This window comes from Lepus europaeus, chromosome 6 (assembly GCF_033115175.1).
Source record: "Lepus europaeus isolate LE1 chromosome 6, mLepTim1.pri, whole genome shotgun sequence".
NCBI classification, from domain to species: domain Eukaryota; kingdom Metazoa; phylum Chordata; class Mammalia; order Lagomorpha; family Leporidae; genus Lepus; species Lepus europaeus.
In genome coordinates, this window is record NC_084832.1 from 126,696,023 (window position 1) to 126,712,538 (window position 16,516).

Consider the following 16,516-nt stretch of genomic DNA (forward strand, 5'->3'; position numbering starts at 1 on the left):
GGGTAGAGACGTATCTTCCAGATTGACAGCTGTTAGCGGCGAGAGGTGATGGGGGCTGAAGTAGCATTCATGTCGGGAAGCAGAAGGCAGAAGGAGTGAGCCATGCTTGGGCAAGCTGGCGTCAGGTGGTCAGGCAGAGGCCACGAGGAAGACTCCTGGAGCTGTCCTAGTCCGTGTGGCAGGTGCTGAGCTGGACAGGTAACAGTGCCATTGAGCATGTTGGGAATGTAGTGGAGGACTGAAAACATAGACATAGACGGGAACTGGTAGAAGAGAGGGGTTGGGAGAGGGTTGCATTTGGAAGTCTTTGAGGTTTTCAGGAATTGATGCCCAGCAGAACTGATGAGAAGACTGGACCCAGAACTGAGCTGTGAACTGGAGACAGATTGGTCTTTGTTGGTCTGCAAGGCTGAGATTATCTCCAGTAATTCCACGGGTAACCAGGCTCATCAGCAAAAGAAAGGGGCCTGAGAAGGGGAGGATTCTGGCTCATGTTTTGCCAGAGTGTTTCACTCACGACACTGCAGGCTAGGGGAGTGCAGGCAGGTGCCCTGCTGTACATAGGTGATGCACTTCTGATTGGCAAGCTGGACATCTCAGATCAGGACCACATTTACAGTTCCAAGGGCACTCTTTTCTTCTTTTTGAAAATAATAGTTGTTTCTCCCTACCTCCCCCACCCCCCGTCTGTCTGTCTGTCTCTCTCTCTTTCTTTATTTCTTTCAAGATTTATCTGTCTGTTTCAAAGGCAGAGTTACAGAGAGGTAGAGGCAGAGAGAGAGAAAAGTCTTTAACCTGCTGGTTCACTTCCCTGATAGCCACAATGGCCAGAGCTTCACCGATCTGAAGCCAGGAGCCCAGAGCACCTTCCTGGTCTCCTACATGGATGCAGGGACCCAAGAACTTGGACCAACTTCTGCTGCTTTCCCAGGCCATAGCAGAGACCTGATAGGAAGTACAGCAGCTGGGATCCGAACCAGTGCCCACATGGGATGCTGGTGCTGAAGGCAGCAGATTTATGCACTGTAACTCAGTGCCATCCTCAATAGTTGTTTCTTTAACAGAACACAGCTTCATAGCTATAACTGTGAGAATAAAGGGCAAAACTCTCTTGAAAGCATGAAAATATCAAGATTCTGAATCCTGCCCGTTTCTTGATGTTGACACGTAGTGTGCAGAATTCTAGGGAGGCATTGTCCTAGACAGAATACAAATGAGCAACACAAGTTGAAAAGAGGACGGCGAGGAAGCCGCTGTTTCTATGATGCTAACTCTGGAGCAGAAGAATACTGGATGGTGCACGTTGACTCCAAGGATTTCTGTAAAACAGGAAGAACATGTTTATCTCCACTTGTGACCTGAGTCCTAGAGAGAGATTAAATGGGCTCACAGGAACACATGCATGTGCCCTAAAGCGTGAGCTCCCTCCAATCAGGAAAACATTGCTCTGTCACTTCTTCTTCCTTCTCTCCTGTAATAGACTCTGCAACCTCACCTGAAGGTCTCAGAGCAGGTAAATCAAGTCACCCCAGGTGTTCTCCTGAAAATGGCCATAGGAAGAGAATGTGTGCTGCCTGCTTCAGGGTTTCCAAACTTGGCACCTTCACAATTTGCCTCCCTCAGTCCACAGAGGCCACCACCGTCCAGGAACGCCTTGCAGCCACGGAAGCTGGGCTTTGCTCTCGCGAGTGCTCTCAGGTTTTGGAGTCTTGGTGGCTTTTCCATTGCAGTTGACTCCCTATAGACCATGAGTGCAAATGAATGTGGTTGAAAAGTGGCAGCTTTTATATTCATAACATCTCATGAGACCAACAGATGATTTTTCCTTGGTGTTTGCTGAAGGACAGAATAGCAATGGCCCTGTATAGATACATCCTTTCTGTGTTCTCTCTGACTAGCCAGGTTCTACCCCAGGATTAGAGATCACAGCAGTATTGCTGGCACTTGTGTTCGTGAAGGTTCTGGTAGACCCTTGGCCATTGTTCACAAGTTAGAGAATGCTTGGTTTTCCCCTGATGCAGTGAAAGGAAATCTTACGTAAAGAATAAACATTTCCTCAAACTTTGTGTTCAGAGGCTAGAGGGCTCTAGCCCTAGGGAAAATGAGGACACTGTGACTTTCTTCCACCATATTTGAGCTTGCAGTCAGCAGAGCGAGCACTGGAAGATATGCCCATTGCAGCGTTTGCTTCTGGAATGATCTGTTAGGACTGCTGCAGAGACAGGGGAGGACTTGGTGACACCACACTCTCCTTAGCGTGAGAAAGGCTCTGTGATGCTTGCTGAGGCTTATTGTTCCCTCCACCACTGGGGGTGCCTCTGGCATAGCAGCTGGTCCCGGAAGTTCCGGCCAGGTAAGTGAATCTTCCCGTCCTTTTCCGAGTCTGGAAGCCTGAATCTGTTCTCGGGAATGTGCGGCCTGCTGAAGCAGACACCGAGAGAGCGGCCCTTCCCTCCCCCTCTTGACCTTGCTTTAGAATCCTCTAGTGTCCATCGGTGATTCACAGCTGTGGTGCTCAGATGACACCCGGCCTTAGCTTGCAGGTGTGTCAACACTGATGGGCAAGTTGAAGGCCCAGGAAATAGGGCACGATCTCCATAGGACCTTAACTCTCAGCTGCCTAACGCTGCCTTCTTGTTCTGGGATTTTGTGACTCCCCCAGTGTCCCCAAGCGAGGTTGGGAGGGCACCTGGGGCACATTGCAGAAGGGGGGTGTTGGTGTTGACAACCGCCAATGCCTCCTCCCAAGGTGGGCCGTGGGACCACTTAATCGTTGGTAATGCACAGAGGTGCTCTCTGGGTAGTTACAGCGCTCGCTCTGTGGCGTGGGAAATGCCTTCATTTTCCTTTGCAGGCAGCACTGTTCCCTGAACTCTCAGGAAGTTCCCAGCCAGGTAACAGAAACACTGGCTCGGGTGGAGTCTAGGTGCTCAACTTTCTTCTGGCCTCTGCCCTGCAGAGTTTCAGACAACCCACCTGTGACCTCCTACTCTTACAGAAAGTTTGTGCCAGACAGAGTGTAATAGGTGAACATGGCTTTATTAAAAACTGTTGCAGTAGGAGCCAAGGCCACTGCAACAGGGGAGAGCTAGAACCCTCTGCTGCTGCAGCAAAGGCCGAGTTGGCAGTGCTGAGATGAGCTCATGGAAAGATCCTGAGATGTTCGAGTGAGGTGGCTGTATGTGATGAGGCCTCTGTGTCTGTTATTGGCACCTAATCCTGTAGAAGCTAGGACCCTCGCCCCCCACAGAGCCAGGCAGACAGAGGCCTTAGAGTTCTCAGGATCACTGTTCAAAGAAGAAGCCCCCAGGTCCTCAATAAAGAGGGGAGGTCGCTTCCCAGAGTACGTGGAAATACGTATTATAGAAAACCTATGAATGACTTGCAAAGTTTATTGCAACAGAATAAACTCAACTTTGAATTGCATTTTCCAAGAAGTTTTGGAAATCCCTTGCATTCCTTCATTAGAAGGCTAACAAGATCTTGGAATATTTACATCTCAAAGGAGCGGGGAAGATATTTATGATGACAAAGTCGTCTAAAGGAAAGGCTGAGAAAAGGGAGGTCAGGAGGCTGCCTCTGAGAAGACACAAGGCCATCTTGGTCAGCACAGATGTTTTCCTGGGATTTGTATCTTCTCCCTCCTGGAACGCACAGAAAAGCAGGAAACCATGCTCTGTTACGTAGAAGTTAGGTCCGAGGAAAGCTCTCATCAGTGAGAGAAGGGGCGGTGGAAGTGACAGTGGCGCAGGGTTTTACGGCTCTGTCCCCTCAGTTCCCTGAGCAGGGAGGAGCTAAGACAGGGACCTCTCAGTGTCTTGGAGGCAGAGACATGAACTAGCCTGGTAGTCTGTGACAGCAAGCACAGAGACATGAACTAGCCTGGTAGTCTGTTACAGCAAGCACAGAGATATGAACTAGCCTGGTAGTCTGTTACAGCATGCACAGAGACGTGAACTAGCCTGGTAGTCTGTTACAGCAAGCACAGAGACGTGAACTAGCCTGGTAGTCTGTTACAGCAAGCACAGAGATATGAACTAGCCTGGTAGTCTGTTACAGCTGCACAGAGACATGAACTAGCCTGGTAGTCTGTTACAGCAAGCACAGAGACGTGAACTAGCCTGGTAGTCTGTTACAGCAAGCACAGAGACATGAACTAGCCTGGTAGTCTGTGACAGCAAGCACAGAGACGTGAACTAGCCTGGTAGTCTGTTACAGCATGCACAGAGACATGAACTAGCCAGATAGTCTGTGACAGCATGCACAGAGACGTGAACTAGCCTGGTAGTCTTACAGCATGCACAGAGACATGAACTAGTCTGGTAGTCTGTTACAGCATGCACAGAGACATGAACTAGCCTGGTAGTCTGTTACAGCAAGCACAGAGACGTGAACTAGCCTGGTAGTCTGTTACAGCATGCACAGAGACGTGAACTAGCCTGGTAGTCTGTTACAGCAAGCACAGAGACGTGAACTAGCCTGGTAGTCTGTTACAGCAAGCACAGAGACGTGAACTAGCCTTGTAGTCTGTTACAGCATGCACAGAGATATGAACTAGGCAGGTAGTCTGTGACAGCATGCACAGAGACGTGAACTAGCCTGGTAGTCTGTGACAGCACGCACAGAGACGTGAACTAGCCTGGTAGTCTGTGACAGCACGCACAGTTCTGCCCTGCTGCACTGCTCTTGGTCTTAACTGATGGTTATTGATTATCCGTTGAAAAGTCCCACCTACTGGGTTCTCCTGAGACTCAGCCTTTGCTTCCAGCAGGGTAACATTTTGGGAAAGATGAAGGTTAGGGAACTGGGCGGTGTCTCTTTTGGGAACTTAGCTGCCTCAACCATGGTAGGTTGCTACTTTGTTCCTGGTTTTTGTAACTCTAACAGTTTTGAAGGCACCCGGGGAACATTTCTGAAGGGAGAATCCATTCTGAAAGTGCCCAGCCCACGTTGCTGCATCTTCTCTTGGCATGCATTTTTTCTCTTTGGTAATTCACAAAGGTGCTCTCCGAGCCGCCATGGTGCTCGCTGTGACTCTAATGAAATGTCTCTCATTTGCCTTTGCAGGCACCACTGTGACTTCCAGCAGAAGCTCTGGAACCACGGAAGTGCCTATACCAGGTGATGGAAACAGTGGCTCAAATGTAGTTTCTGTGCTTAACTTCCTTGCTTCCACACCACAGTGCTTTAGCTCACCCATCTGCACCTCTGTGAATGAGTTTCATTCCAACTGTAAATGAAACATTGCAGTAGGCAGAGCAGAACAAGACAGTGAACATGACTTTGGTCAAGACTACTGAGTCAGGGATAGTGCAACAGAGAGACACATACCTCTAGGCTGCTTCAGCCAGGCAAGGGAGGTTTCAGTGCTGGAGTGAGCTCATGGAAACATTTCAGAGGACCTTCGAAAGAGGTTTGTGTGTGTGTTGATGGGCCATCATCACACAGATCTGTGTCTGCTTATTGGCACTTAATCCGCTGGTGGGTAGTCCCCTACCTTCCAGCGGGCTTGTGGAGCTCCTACGTCTTTGCAGAAGATAAAGAGTAGTTCAGAAAGCATATGGACAAAGCATATTTTCAGATCCCATGCATGGATTTCAAACTATTGTGAAGCAGAATAGAATCCTCTTTGAATACCGTTTTTTTCCAGAAAGTTTTTGAAGTCTGCTGGCATTTCTCTGTTAGACGAAAGTCTATTAGATTCACATCTCAAAAGAGAAGAGAAAGATGACAAAGTCTTCTCATGAAAACACAGAGATGATGGGGGTTGCAACTAGGAAGAAACCCATTCCATGTTTAACAAGCAGAGAGCAACATAGGCCATGCCGGCTAGCACAGTGCTCTCTCCCTCTCTCTCGTGTTACTTCTGTCTCTCTGGATATAACACTGGAGAACCAGGAAACCAGCTTCCACTAAGTAGAGGAATTAAGTGGAGGAAAGCGGTTGTCATTGAGTGATGGGAGACTGGGAAGTGAGGCCTTGGTCAGGATCCTAGGAACCTGTCAGCTAACTTCCTTGAGCAGGGAGGTGCTAAGATAGGGACATCCCAATGTCTGTGAGGTGGGGGTATGTGTCGTACTCCACCCATGTCTGCTTTTCATGGAGGTGGCTTAGGGACATGCACTTCTGAAACTAGAAAACTGCATACCCTTCTTTTGCTCCTTTTAGGCACCTCCAAGGAAGTGTTGGTAACAGCCACTGCTCCTGGAGTTACATCTGTAGGTAAGGCCAAGAGAAATCATTAATCGTTTACCAGATGGGGATGGGCCGGCCTCTCTGGCTTCTGCAGCTTCCTGTTTTCACACTCTTACTCCTTCCTCAGCCATTGCCACTTCAACCAGCATTGGCAAGACCTCTGGACCTGGAGTGCGGACAGGTGAATGTTGGCCATGCAACCTGTTCTACAGTCAGTGTGGCTTTGGCTGACTTGGCAGGAGTTGGATCTGGGGAGAAGGGGCTGGGGAGATTGTGTTGTGTCACCTTAAATGTGACTTCTAATGCAACCAGGGATACTTTCTTCTCTGGCTTTCATCCGATCTCTCCCCAGTGACTTATTCTTTGAGAATTCTGCGCAGGGAGTCAGTCACTTGAGGATGTTCGTATCGCTGGCCCTGGGATTACCTATACTAAGGATCCCCTTGGGGGTATTCTTCTGAGGAGCATGAATGAAGGTGAAAGGAACTGCAAGGCAGGTGTGCTTCTCTTCCTACACCTCCCAAAGCCAACCTAGCTTTGCTCCCAAGTTCTGCTTGAAGGACACGGAAGAGACATGGTCCTCTGGACACATCTGTTCAGTATGGTTTTTGTTTTGCCAGGTTCTATCCCACAGTTAGCAGAGGTCACCAGTGGCCAAGAAAGTGAGTCAGGATCACAGTAGTGGTTACCTGAAGGTTTTGATGTAGATGCTTGGCCCTTGGTCACAGATGAGACCATGCATTGTTCTCTGTTTTTGTCCCTGGGGACACAGAAAAGATCATAAGCTTGGATGCAGACGGTGTGCATGTGTGATTGTAGATCTGGAGAAGAGAGTCGTTTGAGGCTGTTGTGACTCTTCACTGCCGTGTTTCCTTTGAGCCTGCACTCAAGTCATGCATTAGGTTACCCACCTCCGCAGACATTTGGTGCAAGAAAATCTGTTAGCAGGATGTCTGAGGATGGGCAGGGTATCTAGTTTTTCATTCCAGGCCTTTGCTTTCTGCTTAGAGAAACATTCTAAGTACAGGGACCTATATGGTGCACAAGGTGGTATAGTGTATTTAAAAGGTGAAGGAACACACACACACACACAAGCATATACACATGCACTCGGGTACCATTGAGGAGTGGAGTGGGCCCCGTGGATAAATGGAGTGGGTGGGGGGAAGCAGAGAGAGGGTTGCATTTTCCAGCTCATGGCCCTAACCTGGCTGTCCCATATCGGGTTCTACTGCCTCAGAGACAAAGGGCAGCTTGATGACACCAGGCGCTCCTCGGGATGAAACGGGCTGTGGCGGGCTTTGTGAGGCTGTTCCTTCCCTCTCTTGCAGGGACCACCGGGGGAGCCTCTGGCACAGCAGGTAGTCCTGGAAGTTCCAGCTCAGGTAGGTAAGCCCTCAGTTAAGAGGCTGTAGTTGTCTAAGCCTGGAAAGGGAAATCTCTTCTCTGGAATGGGCAGCCTGCTGCGGCATGCACAGAGCAGACCCCCAGCTCAGTCCTGGCCTTGCTTGAGGGTCTCCCATCTACGTGTTCTGTGAGGAAGTCCTAGCCTTTGCTTCCATTCAGGGGAACATAGCAGGTGAAGACAGAGACTCGGGAAATGGAGCAGCACTTTGTTTGCCTTCTTATTGTGGGACTTTGTAATCCTGCCAGATCCCCTGTGTCGGGAGGGAAGGCACACAGGCATACTGCTGAGAGAGGCAAAGGAAGCTGTGAACACCCAACACACATCCCGTAAGACAGACCGTGCGGCTGCATGGCCCTGAGGGTGTACCGATTTCCATTTTGTAATTCAAAGGTGCTCCGTGGGCTGCAAGGGCTCTCACTGTGTCTCACAGGAAATGCCCCTTGTTTGACTTTGCAGACTGCACTGTGGCACCCAGCAGAGTCTCTGGACTCTTGTACCCAGGCACTGTAAATACTGAGTGCATTGGGGCTCATGAGCTCACCTCCTCACTTCTACACCACAGAGCCTTCAGTGACCCATCTGTATCCGTGATGATCACTGGTCCCCTCTAAAAGCAGCACCTTGCTAGAGAGAGTGTAAGAAGTGGACATGAATTAATCCAAGACTGCCGCACAAGGCATCAAGACAGCTGCATCAGAGAGAGAGAGAGAGAGAGAGAGAGAGAGAGAGAAAGAGAGCGAGCTTGAGCATGCGTGCTCAATGCTGGTGAAGCAAAGGCAGGAGTTTGTCATGTTGGAATGAGCTTCTGAAACATACCTGTGATGAGGCCTTATAAAATGCAGCAGAATGAACACTTCTTTTTAAGATTTTATGTATTTATTTGAAAGTTAGAATTATAGACAGTGAAAAACAGAGACGGAGAAAAAGGTCTTCCATCTGCTGGTTCACTCCCAGGATGATCCAAAGCCAGGAGCCGGGAGCTTCTTCCAGGTCTCCCACACAGGTGCAGGGGCCCAAGGACTTGGGCCATCTTCTACTGCTTTCCCAGGCCAAAGCAGAGAGCTGGATTGGAAGAGAAGCAGCCAGGGCTAGAACTGGCACCCATATGGGATGCCGGCACTTTAGGTGGAGGATTAATCTACTGCGCCACAGCACTGGCCCCAGGAACACATTTTTAATTATATTTGTCTGTGAGGTCTTGGATGTTCCTTCAATTTGCAGGTTAGAAGGCTAGCAGGAGATGGAAGGTTTACAGCTCAAAGGAAGAGGGAAAGGATTTGTGAAGACCTTGCTTCTAAGGGAAAGACTCCAAGAAAAGGAAGCTGGGGGCTACAGCTGGGAAGAGGCCCTCCCGCAAGGAGTCGAACAGAATTGGCCATCTTGGCCAACACAGATGTCTTCTCCCATGCCTTTAACTACCCTGCTGTGGAACTAACACAGGAGAACGAGGAGACCAGGCTCCAGGAAGAGAGAGATCAGTGTGAGGAACTTAGGAGTCACTGGGTGAAGGGGGGCATGGCAGGGAGGCGTGATCAGCATCCGAGGAGTCTACCACCTCAGCTCCCTGGGGTGCTCAGAGAGGGACTCCCAGTGTCTCGGCGGCAGAGGCACGAACCGGCCCTCGCAGATGCAGTCTTGCACGGAGCACTGTGAGAAGTTTCCTGCGTGGTGAGGTGGCTCCAGGATGTCCTCTCAAACCAGAAATGGCACGGCTCTTCCTTTGCTCACATCAGGTACCTCCCAGGAACCGTCAGAAGCCAGCACGGCTGCGGGAAGTGCTACCACAGGTACGGCCAGGACAAGTCAGGCACCATTCCCGGTGGCCTTTTAGGAGACAGATGGATTCTGTGACAGTCGCCTCTTGTTCCTCTCTCAGCAGTTGTCGCTCCCACTGGCATCGGAGAAACCTCAGGTCCTGGACCGCAGACAGGTGAGTGTGGATGTGCACCCTTTTCAATCATCTGTGTGGCTTTGTGGATCTTGGAAGGACTTGAATTTGGAAATGGAGTGGTAGGAAAGAGAGGCTGGTAGGGTGGTGTTAAATGTCTATTTGAACAGTGACTTGAGTTACATAGAGAATTACGGAAAAAGAGAGGGGTCTTCCATCAGCTGATTTCCTCCCTAAATGGCCAGATAGCTGGGGCTGGGCCAGGCCAAAGCCAGGAGCCTGGAACTCCATCCAGGTCTCCCATGTGAGTGGAAGGAGCCCAAACACTTGGGCCATCTTCTGCTGCCCTCCCAGGCACAGTAGCAGGGGGCTGGATCAGAAGTGCAGCAGCCAGGACTTGAACAGGTGCACGGATAAGAGACGGAAGCACCACAGGTGCCAGACTAACCTGGTGCACCACAGCACCAGCCCCTGAAAAGTGACTTTGGAATCCAACAGGGACAATTTTCCCCCTGGATTTTTGTCTCTTAAAGGATCAGACTCAAGGCACCAGGGGCAGATCATCTGCATAGAGGATTCTAGAGTTACGGAAGTGGGATCTCTGGAGCCTGTTTGACTTTGCTCCCCCACATTTCCTGTGAGCCACACCCCTCAAGGAGAGCCTTAGAAAGTGTCCAGTCAAACATTTGGTGTGAGAGAATCTGTGGCAAGGTTTCCTGCTGCTTCAGAATCCAAGGGAAAGTTGAGGGTCCCGTGCTCTTCTTGGGAGGAGAGAGGCTTTCTGGGCATGAGAGACTCAGCCTTCCCTTCACTCGTCCCATAGGGGAGCCTCTGCCCCCCCAGTTAGTCCTGGAAGTTCCCACCCAGGTAACTCGGCCCTTCCCAGAGCCTCTGATTGCCTGATCTTATAAGGAACCTCTTCTCAGGACTGGGCAGTCTGTGCAGCTTGCATAGAGCTCTCCCTCCCTCCTCTTGCCTTGCATAAGGGACAGTGAGTGTCCAGCAATGATTTGCACCTACTGTGTTCTTGTGCATGACTCCTGGTCTTGGCTTCCGTGTGGGGAAGGTGGTGGGGAGGGGGGCAGGTGCACAGGTACAGGGCAGAATTTCCTTCGGGATCTTACTGCCCCGTCATCCAGTGTTGCCTTCTTGTTCTGGGATTTTGACTCTGCTGGAGCCCCAACCCAGGCACCTAGGGCACACTGCTGAGGGGGCAGCAGACAATGAAAGCTTCCAAACACTCCTTCCACAAGGCAGCCCAGAGCCACACCCCCCTTAGTGTGAGATTGTTCTCTGGTCGTTCACAGAGGTGCTCTGTGGGCAGCTGTAGCTCTCATGGTGGCTGATAGGAGATGGCGCTCATTGGTCTTTGCAGGCACCACTGTGGCGTCCACCAGGAGCACTGGACTCTGGGGAAGTTCCCCACCAGGTACTGGAAGTACTGGCTCAGGTGACACATATGTGCTTGACGGCCTGCCTGTGATATCCTCCAAATCACGTCCAGGCCACAGTGTTCCAGTGCATCTTCCTGAGTATCAGCCCTCACCTGTCGAAGCCATGCAGCACCAGCCCAAGAGAAACAGTGGCCCTGACTGTACCGAGAGCACTGCACTGGCAGTGAGAGCCCTGACTGTACTGAGAGCACTGCACTGGCAGTGAGAGCCCTGACTGTACCGAGAGCACTGCACTGGCAGTGAGAGCCCTGACTGTACTGAGAGCACTGCACTGGCAGTGAGAGCCTGACTGTACTGAGAGTACTGCACTGGCAGTGAGAGCCCTGACTGTACTGAGAGCACTGCACTGGCAGTGAGAGCCCTGACTGTACTGAGAGCACTGCACTGGCAGTGAGAGCCCTGACTGTACCGAGAGCACTGCACTGGCAGTGAGAGCCCTGACTGTACTGAGAGCACTGCACTGGCTGTGAGAGCCCTGACTGTACTCAGAGCGCTGCACTGGCAGTGAGAGCCTGACTGTACTGAGAACACTGCACTGGCAGTGAGAGCCCTGACTGTACCAAGAGCACTGCACTGGCAGTGAGAGCCTGACTGTACTGAGAGCACTGCACTGGCAGTGAGAGCCCTGACTGTACTCAGAGCGCTGCACTGGCAGTGAGAGCCCTGACTGTACTGAGAGCACTGCACTGGCAGTGAGAGCCCTGACTGTACTGAGAGCACTGCACTGGCTGTGAGAGCCCTGACTGTACTCAGAGCGCTGCACTGGCAGTGAGAGCCTGACTGTACTGAGAACACTGCACTGGCAGTGAGAGCCCTGACTGTACTGAGAGCACTGCACTGGCAGTGAGAGCCCTGACTGTACCGAGAGCACTGCACTGGCAGTGAGAGCCCTGACTGTACTGAGAGCACTGCACTGGCAGTGAGAGCCCTGACTGTACTGAGAGCACTGCACTGACAGAGAGAGCCCTGACTGTACCGAGAGCACTGCACTGGCAGTGAGAGCCCTGACTGTACCGAGAGCACTGCACTGACAGAGAGAGCCCTGACTGTACTGAGAGCACTGCACTGGCAGTGAGAGCCCTGACTGTACTGAGAGCACTGCACTGGCAGTGAGAGCCTGACTGTACTGAGAGCACTGCACTGGCAGTGAGAGCCCTGACTGTACTGAGAGCACTGCACTGGCAGTGAGAGCCCTGACTGTACTGAGAGCACTGCACTGGCTGTGAGAGCCCTGACTGTACTCAGAGCGCTGCACTGGCAGTGAGAGCCTGACTGTACTGAGAACACTGCACTGGCAGTGAGAGCCCTGACTGTACCAAGAGCACTGCACTGGCAGTGAGAGCCTGACTGTACTGAGAGCACTGCACTGGCAGTGAGAGCCCTGACTGTACTCAGAGCGCTGCACTGGCAGTGAGAGCCCTGACTGTACCGAGAGCACTGCACTGGCAGTGAGAGCCCTGACTGTACTGAGAGCACTGCACTGGCTGTGAGAGCCCTGACTGTACTCAGAGCGCTGCACTGGCAGTGAGAGCCTGACTGTACTGAGAACACTGCACTGGCAGTGAGAGCCCTGACTGTACTGAGAGCACTGCACTGGCAGTGAGAGCCCTGACTGTACCGAGAGCACTGCACTGGCAGTGAGAGCCCTGACTGTACTGAGAGCACTGCACTGGCAGTGAGAGCCCTGACTGTACTGAGAGCACTGCACTGACAGAGAGAGCCCTGACTGTACCGAGAGCACTGCACTGGCAGTGAGAGCCCTGACTGTACTGAGAGCACTGCACTGACAGAGAGAGCCCTGACTGTACTGAGAGCACTGCACTGGCAGTGAGAGCCCTGACTGTACTGAGAGCACTGCACTGGCAGTGAGAGCCTGACTGTACTGAGAGCACTGCACTGGCAGTGAGAGCCCTGACTGTACTGAGAGCACTGCACTGGCAGTGAGAGCCTGACTGTACCGAGAGCACTGCACTGGCAGTGAGAGCCCTGACTGTACCGAGAGCACTGCACTGGCAGTGAGAGCCTGACTGTACCGAGAGCACTGCACTGACAGTGAGAGCCTGACTGTACTGAGAGCACTGCACTGGCAGTGAGAGCCCTGACTGTACCGAGAGCACTGCACTGGCAGTGAGAGCCCCGACTACCGAGAGCACTGCACTGGCAGTGAGAGCCTGACTGTACTGAGAGCACTGCACTGGCAGTGAGAGCCCTAACTGTACCGAGAGCACTGCACTGGCAGTGAGAGCCACTGAAATGGGGCTCAGAGGCAGAACTTGTGCTGTTGCAGTAAATGCAGCAGCTGTGGTAGGGATCTAGTTCAAAACTCCCAGAGCACCCTGGAGAGGGTGGGTCTGTGTGGTGAGGCCCTGGGTGTCTGCTCAGTGGCTTTTTTTTTTTTTTTTTTGAGGAAGGTGGGTCCCTACTATCCCAGAGATAACAGGAGATGGGAGTTCTTTGATTCTGAGAATTTCTTTCATAGCATCCCCGGGTCTTAAAAGAAGATGAAAGGGCCCTTTCAAAGTTCATGGAAAATACGCATTACAAAAATCCTATGCATGAATTGTAAAAATTCTGTGCCAGAATAAAGCCACCATTAATTTCCATTTTTTTCTAAGAACTTTTGAAAGGCCCCTTGTCTTGTCGGGCTGGTATTGTGGTACAGTGGTTAAGCTGCTGCCTGTGAGCACTAGTTCAAGTCCCAGATACTCCACTTCTGATCCATCTCCCTGTTAATGAGCCTGGGAAAAATCCCCTGCCAAATTCCGTCACGCTGTGGGCAGCACAGGGCCATCTTGCTCTACCCAGATGTGTTCTTCCTTTGAACTTGCCTAACCCAGTGGACACAGGAGAATCGGGAAACCAGGGGCTACAATGTGAGAAAGGTTCAGGAAAGCATTCGCCATGGAGAGAAAGGGGGGCAGGAAGTGAGTCATGCACAGGACCCTAGGAATCTGTTACCTACCTCAGCTCATGGGGTAAGCAGGTGCCAAGATAGGGACCTCCTCGTGTCTCAGTGCGAGAGGCGTGGATGCTCATTGGTCATTGCAGTGCTGCACACAAGTGTGGTCAGATGCCTGCTCCACATGGAGGTGGCTCAGGGCCGTGCTCTTCTGAGACCAGAAAAGCTGCATGGCTTTTTTCCCTTGCTTGCTTTAGGCACCTCCCAGGAAGGTTTGGCGATAGCCACTCCCACAGGAATGACCAGCAGGGGTGGGGCAGGAGAAGTCAGTGATGGTCCATCATGGCCTCTCAGAGGAGCCGAGGGCTGGCGGGGTGGTCACCTGTCCTCCTCCAGCTCCTGTTCTGATCTTGTTCCCCCCAAGCAGTTGCTGTGTCCCCTGGGGTCAGAGTGACCTCTGCCCCTGGAGTGCAGACAGGTCAGTGTCAGCCATGAAGCCTCTGCAGCAATCAGGGTGGCTTTGAGGGACTTGGAAGGAGCTGAACTGGGGGGAGGGAGGGGTTGGAAAGCAGGGCTTGGGAGATGCTGAGAGCTATCCCTTAAAATGTGGCTCTTAAGGACAACTAGGGAAACCTTTGCTCTGGGTTGCCCTTGGATCAGAGTTTCCTCTGGGACCCCCTCCTGAAGACCCACACCTGCATGAGAGTTCTTAGAAGGGAGTTGGCTGAGCTTGTGTGTATTAAGGGCTCTGGGGTTTCCTGTATGAAGGATCTGGTCCCTGTGTCCTTGGGAGGAGGCAGCCTCCCAGGTGCACACACCCCTCACTGGGGTCAGGCGTCTCCCTGGGTCAATGCACAACTGTGCTGTCCCCACATCAGGTCAAGTCAGCAGTCACTGAGGGGTTTCAGAACGAGACAACTGCAGAGGGAGGAAGAGGAGGAAATTCAGGGTTTCTGGGGCTTTTTCAGAATTTTTGTTTCCTCCAGGAAAATTATCAAGGAAAGGCATATTTTCAGTATTGTGTAAAAAAACGAGGTGGGGAGTGGTGTTGTGGCATAATAGGTTAAGCTGCCGCCTGCAATGCCAGATCCCATGTGGGCACCAGTTAGAATCCTGGCTGCTCCACTTCGGATCCAGCTCCCTGCTCACGTACCGGTGAGAGCAGCAGAGAAATGTCCCTGTTGCCTTTGCAGGCACCCCTGTGACGTCCACCAGAAGCACTGAAACCTCACGAAGTCCCCAGCCAGGTAACAGAAATTCTGGCTCAGGTGACATTTATATGCTGAACACCCTCTGGCTTCCTCCCCACAGTAACCCCTCTGCATCTCTGTAAATGAGTGTCAGTCTTGACCTGTAAAAGAAAAAAATGGCACTAGGCAATGGGAAACAGGTGGATCTGACTTCAGTTAAGTCTGTAGCAATCACATTCAAACCATTATGACAGCAGAAGGGAGACTGCTGCAGCACAGGCAGCAGCTTATCGTGCTGGAAGGAGCTCACGGCGATATTCCATAGACACTGGACAGGGGTGGTCGTGGGCTGAGGCCCCTGTGTCTGCTCATTGGCGCATACCCTGCAGGAAGCCAGGATACCCCCACCCCTCGGGACAGGGAGATGGAAGATCACAGCTCAACATGGTAGTTTCCAGGTCTTCAAGAAAGATTCAAGGGTACTTCCCAGAGTCCCTGGAGATGCACAGTATGAAGAACACATGTGTAGACTGGAAAATACCTGTTGTGATAGTTCAAATCTTCTGTTCACTTCCTCCATCAAGTCTTGGAAGCCCCCTGCATTGCAATCTTAGAAAGGCGGTGGGAGACCAGACTGTTTGGAACTCAAGGGAATACAGGAAGAATTGATGATAACTAAGGGTCTCAAAATGGGATGTCACAGGGCTGTGTCCCAGGTGGAGCCAAGCTTAGGGGACCACAGAGCGTCTGGGTGCACCCAGATATTTTCCCTCTCTTAGAAGTTCTGTACTAGAGGCAGGAAAAGCTGTTGTCACCGACAGAAGAGGTTTCTGTTCCTGGTTTCCTTTTGTTCAGGTTTCAGCTCACTGGCAGGGAGGTAGTAAGACTGGGACTCCCCAGTGCTCACAGAGGCCTGTTCTGGCACGGGTGGCTGCAGTCCGGTACCCAGCTTCTACAGGATGCTGGCTGTGCATGGAGGTGGCTTAGCAATGTGCTCCTCTCGTACCACCCAGTTTGACTGGTCTGCCCTTGCTTCTTCTAGGCACCTCCCGGCAAGCTTTGGAAACAACCACGACCACAGCCGTCACTACTAGAGGTAAGGCCCAGAGAAGTCAGCAGTCACTCCCCGGTGACCTCACAGAGGCGCATGGGTTTTGTGACAGTCACCTCTTGCCACTCCAGACTCCTGCTCTCACACTCCTTGTCTGCCATCAGCAGGTACCACCTCCAGTGACATCAGAGAGACCTCTGGACCTAGAGTGCGGACAGGTGAGTGCCGGCCAGGAGCTTGGAGAGAGCTGACTCTGAGGAGGGGAGCAGCGGGACAGAAGCAGGGGCCGGAAGACGCTGGCTGAAGTCCGTTTGACACATGGCTTTTAGCTGAAACTAGGGACACCTCTTTCTCCTGGTCTCCTTTTGTTCCGGCTTTTAGCTGAGCTCTCCTGCTAAAGACCAACACGTGCAGTTTAGTAAGAATTCTGA